We start from the raw sequence: 7507 nt of genomic DNA, 5'->3' as shown, positions 1-7507 counted from the left end.
CATGGATGGGCCTTGGTCATACGGGTCTGGTCTGGGTGTCATGACCACATGGATGGGCCTTGGTCATACGGGTCTGGTCTGGGTGTCATGACCACATGGATGGGCCTTGGCCATACGGGTCTGGTCTGGGTGTCATGACCACATGGATGGGCCTTGGTCATACGGGTCTGGTCTGGGTGTCATGACCACAAGGATGGGCCTTGGTCATACGGGTCTGGTCTGGGTGTCATGACCACATGGATGGGCCTTGGTCATACGGGTCTGGTCTGGGTGTCATGACCACATGGATGGGCCTTGGTCATACGGGTCTGGTCTGGGTGTCATGACCACATGGATGGGCCTTGGTCATACGGGTCTGGTCTGGGTGTCATGACCACATGGATGGGCCTTGGTCTCTAGGTCATACGGGTCTGGTCTGGGTGTCATGACCACATGGATGGGCCTTGGTCTCTCTGTCATACGGGTCTGGTCTGGGTGTGAATAATATATGGGGATCCTGATCTTAGCAGTCTGTCCATCATAACGCCAAAGCCAGTATCTCCCTTCCATATCCATACCACTCTCTGTTGGCAGTGGTGTCAAGGTTGTCAGATCAGATAACGCAATGACACACTTAGCCTAAAAAAATGGCCTCATGTTGTGATGAACAACAGCTCCAGCATTGGATGTCATCTTTACATGAATGGCAACCCAGGCCCTCTCTCGTCTTCCTGCCCCCTGGCTATGACAGACAGAGCTCAGGCTCATTGTTACTGCCCAGAAGATATATCCCAGACTAGCACTACATCCTAAAAGGGGCTCAGTTAGACCCTATGTATCCTTCCTAGCCTACATTATTCTTAGTGCTTGCTAGGATCAATCAATGCTGACTGAAATGTAACATGACAGTCTCACAAAGCAACATTGTACTGTAGCGGCCAGACACCCATGCCTTCCGGTGTGTGCTGGTGTCTGTTAAAATCACCTCAGCTCCTTGAGAGGCTAGTGGCAATTAAATGCAGTAGTAGGCATGTGATGTGTAATTGGGCCCTGCCGCCAAAGCCCCTCCAACTCACCCTAGGGTGCACCCCAAATAGCACCTTATTCCCTACATAATAGTCCACTACTTTTCACCATAACCCTATGGGCCCTGGTCAAAAGTGTTGCACTACCAACCCGCTATCAAGCTCCTCAGGCTGATAAAAAGTTTACATTTGCATGTGGCGGATTACCGCGGTATTCTGCTATTCAGACACATTAACGTGTCAATACTAAACAGGCCTCTGTCACACAGGGTGTTGGATTTTCAGTTGTTGCCAATACAACCAGTCATTGGGTGATAACTTTGCCACATCCAGTCAGTCAGAACAGGACCTAGGCTAGGGGAGAATGTATAAGTGACTGAGTGGACAAAAGCACCAAAATGTTCCAGGTAGAAAATACAATATGTTGAGGGTGGTGGTCATATGTCAGCCCGCCTAACCTAAAAATAATTAACCTTTCAAATGATGCTAACATCTTGTCAGACTGCATTCCTATTTTAATGGGAGGACTGTAATAAGAAAGTTATAAACAATCTTGAGCATGTATAGTAACAATATGTAGTTACAAATCATGGACAAAGGGGGAGCATGTCGTCCTATAAACCAGGGTTCCCCAAACTCAGTCCTGTCCTGCCCCCCCCCCCCCCCCCCCCCCGTGCACGTTTTGGTTTTTACCTTAGCACTACACAGCTGATTCAAATAACCAACTCATGATCAAGCTTTGATTATTTGAATCAGCTGTGTAGTGTTAGGGCAACAAAAAAAACGTGCACCCAGAGGGGGGCCCCCAGGACAGAGTTTGGAAAACCTGCTATAAACCACTTCCTTTCACAATCCTAATTTCGCAGCAGAGGCTGGACTCCAACACCACTGTCCCTGATCCTTGCGCAACATCCGTAAACTCCCTATTTCAGACCCCACCGACATAGCTGACTGGCTGGGACAGGCCAGACAGATCATCACCACATACCAACCCGTTTTCTGTTTAACACAAAATCCTCGCAGATAATTGATACGAATACAGATTGAGCATGTCAGCTATGTAATATCAGGAATGTGATCTGGTAAATACAATACATTCAGATAAACACGAAATCTGATGTGATGGACAAAGAAATAGCTAGGGAGTGGGACTGGGGAAAAGTTAGCCAGCTAGCCACCCAGTTAGCAATGTCTGGTATGCTCGCATTCCAGTTTGTATTTATGATAAATAAGGTAGTCTAGTTATCATACGATTTTGTACTTCCATTGAATGTAGCAATCTATCAAGTAAATAGCTGACTGCTATTAATAAGATGAAAAGCACGATTGCCAACTCGGCTCATCAGATGCTAGCTAGCTAGCTAGCTAGTCTAAAGTCAGGGTGGGAAGTTGACAATAAAGCTTTCTGGTCTTGAGTTAATCGATATCTGCCAATCAAACTGTCAATATTCAAACATGCAGCGAGCAAGCATGTTCATAACGAATTTAGGCTATGGTGGTACGAAATGTGAGTTTGACAGGCAAGTTTGACAAGCTAACTAACCAGCTAGCTCTTGCTAACGTAAAGAGCGCATCGATTGCTACACTCGTGTGGCTAGCTGGTTTGGGACGCCTAGCACCCACGCCTATATTGTTGAACTGTCTACCATGAAAGCACTGTACTGAAAAACTCGTCGCTTTCAGATTAGAATAGAGGAAAGCGGAACATTTCTAAAGGTGACAATGATAGGCCGCATTACGTTACAAGCCTGGAGATTTGTATGAGGGGATTGCATGAGAAATGTGTACCTCCGCCTCCAGGGTTGCATAGCAAGCCGCCTAGCAGGGAGTATTCTCACGGGAAAAGGAAGCATCTCGAGGAACAAAAAAACAAACCCAGACAGAGCCCCTCTATCGACTGAAAACTCATTAAACCATTGTGTTGAAGCTAAACAGTCGACGCATCACGTATTTGTCGGTTAGCGCTGAGAAACAGGTTAGAACTGCTCGTGTGTGTTCGAGAGAGGGATGGAAGGAGAGGGAGAAGGGAAGGATGTCTGGCTGGCTGGTCTCACCATAAAGTCACTGCCGAAGTTATCCTCTCCTTTCTGGTCCCCTTCTCGCATAGCACAGACTCCTTGGATGAACTTTCTCAGGATATTCGCCTGGTCCATCCTCTTGGCCCGCTGTCCGGCGGCTTTTCCGGCTTTCCCACGGTATGTAAAATAAATCCAAAGTGGGGAAAACGAAGAAAAATAAATAGCTTGGGCTATGAATCCTCGCAGAGAATCATTTCAACATCCCCTACAGCCACATGTTCTTTTTCATATTCTCTTCGAGTTAAACAATAATAATCCAAACAAAAGTCGTGATTCCTTTGTTGTTGTTGTTTCTAAATATATATCACAAGCTATGTCTATAAACTAGCTATGGTTACTTGAATATAAATATCCAAACACCGGTTCACCCCTCCCAGACTCGCAGCTGCCACATTCACAAGTCAGATACAAGAGTACACGGACTGCGGTCGCCCAAAAGCCGCTTGGAAACATTCACGCCCATTTCACAAAATACCTCACTGTAATTGGTCCGTAGCGTCAAGGAATTAGTACATGATTGGTGAATAAATTACGTCAATCCAAAAGGTAAATAATTTAAGTGGGCGAAGCTCCTGTCAATCACAATGTCTCCTGTTCTTCTGTTTTATTGGTTAAATTCTACTTAGCACTTCCTTCTTAGGTTTTACTGTAATGCAATTGTTACAATGGATTGATGCGTAGAGTTCTCCCCTATATTGTGAAATGATTACAAAGAGAAGGCAATGTTTCATGTGGGTAAAATTATACCGTTGCCTAATAATATCCAACTGGGCATGGACCATGGAAATGGGTCTGTGTCCTCAGCCGTCTCTTTTGTGTCTAAGTGTGTCTTCCTCTGTGATCTCAATACACAGGCATCCAAAGTGTCAGGCAGCATTCTTGACCTGTAGAGGTTAAGAAATAAAAGGCCAGTCAGTGCATTCCCTCTCTCTCACAAACACCACTCTTTCTCTCACATTCATGTCACTTGAGAGACAGATTCATTTTGTACTGTAACACGAGGACACAGGCCAAATCTAAAAGCACATGTGTACTAATTTACTATTTGTCTCTGGTCACATGTAGTGCACTGCAGTAGGCTATATTATTTGGGATAGGGTGTCAAAAAGACAGCATATGAAGGAGGATGGCATCACATCCCCCTGAACCACCCTACTCGCAGGGGAATGAGAAACAGCCTGGGTCTAGTTCCTGTTTGTTTACAGATCTCCTCGACAAGCTGCTTCAAAGTCTTCCCCCTCAACCAGTCACTTTCATGTCACAGACAGACCCCTCTGAGAGGCTCCACTGGGTCCTCCCTCCTTTCATGTCACAGACAGACCCCTCTGAGAGGCTCCACTGGGTCCTCCCTCCTTTCATGTCACAGACAGACCCCTCTGAGAGGCTCCACTGGGTCCTCCCTCCTTTCATGTCACAGACAGACCCCTCTGAGAGGCTCCACTGGGTCCTCCCTCCTTTCATGTCACAGACAGACCCCTCTGAGAGGCTCCACTGGGTCCTCCCTCCTTTCATGTCACAGACAGACCCCTCTGAGAGGCTTCACTGGGTCCTCCCTCCTTTCATGTCACAGACAGACCCCTCTGAGAGGCTCCACTGGGTCCTCCCTCCTTTCATGTCACAGACAGACCCCTCTGAGAGGCTCCACTGGGTCCTCCCTCCTTTCATGTCACAGACAGACCCCTCTGAGAGGCTTCACTGGGTCCTCCCTCCTTTCATGTCACAGACAGACCCCTCTGAGAGGCTCCACTGGGTCCTCCCTCCTTTCATGTCACAGACAGACCCCTCTGAGAGGCTTCACTGGGTCCTCCCTCCTTTCATTGTAACAGACGCTGTGGGGTAAGCTCAGGGGATATCCTGGTTTGAGTTCAATTGTAACTTCCCCAATTTCCCCTTTGAATTACTGTAGATTTGGAATATCCTGGTTTGAGTTCAATTGTAACTTCCCCAACTTCCCCTTTGAATTACTGTAGATTTGGAAGTTGTGTTAGCATGACAAGGCTGTATGGGCGACCCCCCCACTGACTGACAGCCTGTAAAGAAATATACATTCTGTTGATTTATTTGACTTTTCTTTTGAAAATCACAGTTTCCATAGCGATTAATTTTGCCTTATTTATTTGTTTTCTTTTTAACGATTTGCAATCTTTACTTCATCTTACCCAGCATGGGATTTTCTGACTCAACATGATTACTTGCTCGGGGGTCAAACATGTTCTGTATTATTGTGTGTGTGTGTGTGTGTGTGTGTGCGTGCCTGCATGCGTGCATGCGTGCGTGCGTGCGTGTGTTTGTGTATAAACATGTATTGAGCACTTACATCTAACATTATTTGTATCATATTGCTGTAATGACCGTGCTCCTCAGAGTTAGAATAATCTAAATTCATAACAGCAAAATAAAACTAGTAGGTCTAACAAGCACAGCAAACCATTTGTGAGCTGCATATTTCTCCCAACAACTTGTACACTCATAGTTAGAGCTCTCATAGGATTTGTCTCATGTCTAGTTCAGAACTGCTTAGAAACATTCAAATTCTCACTGTCTCACACGACACATTTTCACCACAAATGATGGACCGTGATCATATTCATCCTCAGACTAGCCTGCTGCTACTACTAAAACAAGACAACTATCTCACAACTATGCAACGACGGACTGACCCTCCTACATGTATTTTCATAATGCACGTTGTGTTCTTTGCTGTGAGCTGTGGAAATGTTGTACTGTATTTGCAGAAATACTATTTTTTTGTTATTTTTATTAGGATATTTTATAATATATACAAGACGTTCAGTAGCGTACAAACTCACAGGGAGAGTTTCAGCCTGCAGTGTTCGTCACACAGGAATCATGGTGGATTTGTATTCTGAATTGAATCATCACCAGACTAAAGAGCTAAATAGAGGCTTATTCATGATTAATTCCTCTCAGTAGCAGTTCGCCCTGACATCCAAGAAGCACTCAAGTAGCACCATGGTAAGAGCGGCCTCCAAAAGGAACCAGCCCTCCTATTTTTCCTCAGGCTCCATCAATGGCAACAAAACCCCCATTCAGGCTAGTCTGGGGGCGGGGAACAGAGGAGACCAAGCTGTAAAGGAGCCAGCTAGCCTGCCTTAGAGACACACACAGGCAGGCCGAAGCCTGGCGGAACGCTCAGTTCCCCTTATGTCCAGTGAGTGGCTGTTTGGATTCAGAGAGCAGGATCGAAGTGGCTCAGTTCTCAGCTTTTAAAGAAAAGGAGCTTTACTTATTTCTGTCCCGCTGTGTTCTTCTCACCCATCTGATACTCTTTCCTCATTTTATGATATTTGGAAACATTTGAATGACACTATTTCTGTCTCAAAACCATATTCCCTTTATAGTGCACTACTTTGGACCAGATATCCCTACGTGGCTCCGGTCTGAGGTAGTGCACTATATTGGGAATAAGGTGTCAGTCATTTGTTAATTTGCACATTGACAGTAGGCTATTACATTTGAGTCATTTAGCAGACGCTCTTATCCAGAGTGACTTACAGTTAGTGCATTCATCTTAAGATAGCTAGGTGAGACAACCACACATCTCAGTCATAGTAAATACATTGTTATTACTCTGCATTTCCAGACATCTGTCTGCTCATCATTCACTGCAGGGAAAAACGTGTGGGCAATGCGATGACCATCTCACAGAGATGAGGTCACAATTCCTTCAGCATTCCCTCAGTGTACCTAACATGTTCAGTGACCCTACTGGCAGCTCTGAGAATACATGAGAAAACAAAAAGAGAATTACTTGACACATTGGAAAGAATTAACCAAAAAACAAAGCACACTGGAATGCTATTTGGCCCTAAACAGAGAGTACACAGTGGCAGAATACCTGACACGATCTGGGTTGGACAGACGCTGGGAGACAGGAAGTAAGTACAGGCTGATGATATAATAAATAAAAGACATGGAACAAAACACGGACAGCGTCTGGACAGGGGAAACGAAACAACAGCAATGCAGCCAAATGTATGACCATATTAGAGACACATATTTCCCTTAGATTATACCCACAAAGAATTAGAAAACGAATCCAATTTTGATAAACTTCCATATCTACTGGGTGAAAAACCACAGTGTGCCATCACAGCAGCAAGATTTGTGACCTGTTGCCACAAGAAAAGGGCAACCAGTGAAGAACAAACACCATTGTAAATACAACCCATATTTATGTTTATTTATTTTCCCTTTTGTACTTTAACTATTTGCACATCATTATAACACTGTATATAGACATAATATGACATTTGAAATGTCTTTACTCTTTTGAAACTTGTGTGAGTGTAATGTTTACTGTTTATTTTTTATTGTCTATTTCACTTTTGTTTATTGACTATTTCACTTGCTTTGGGAATGTAAACATATGTTTCCCATGCCAATAAAGCCCTTTGATACTCC

Source organism: Coregonus lavaretus (assembly GCF_964263955.1).
Source record: "Coregonus lavaretus genome assembly, chromosome: 5".
In the NCBI taxonomy this organism is placed as follows: Eukaryota; Metazoa; Chordata; class Actinopteri; order Salmoniformes; family Salmonidae; genus Coregonus; species Coregonus lavaretus.
Note: the sequence above shows the minus strand (reverse complement) of the source record.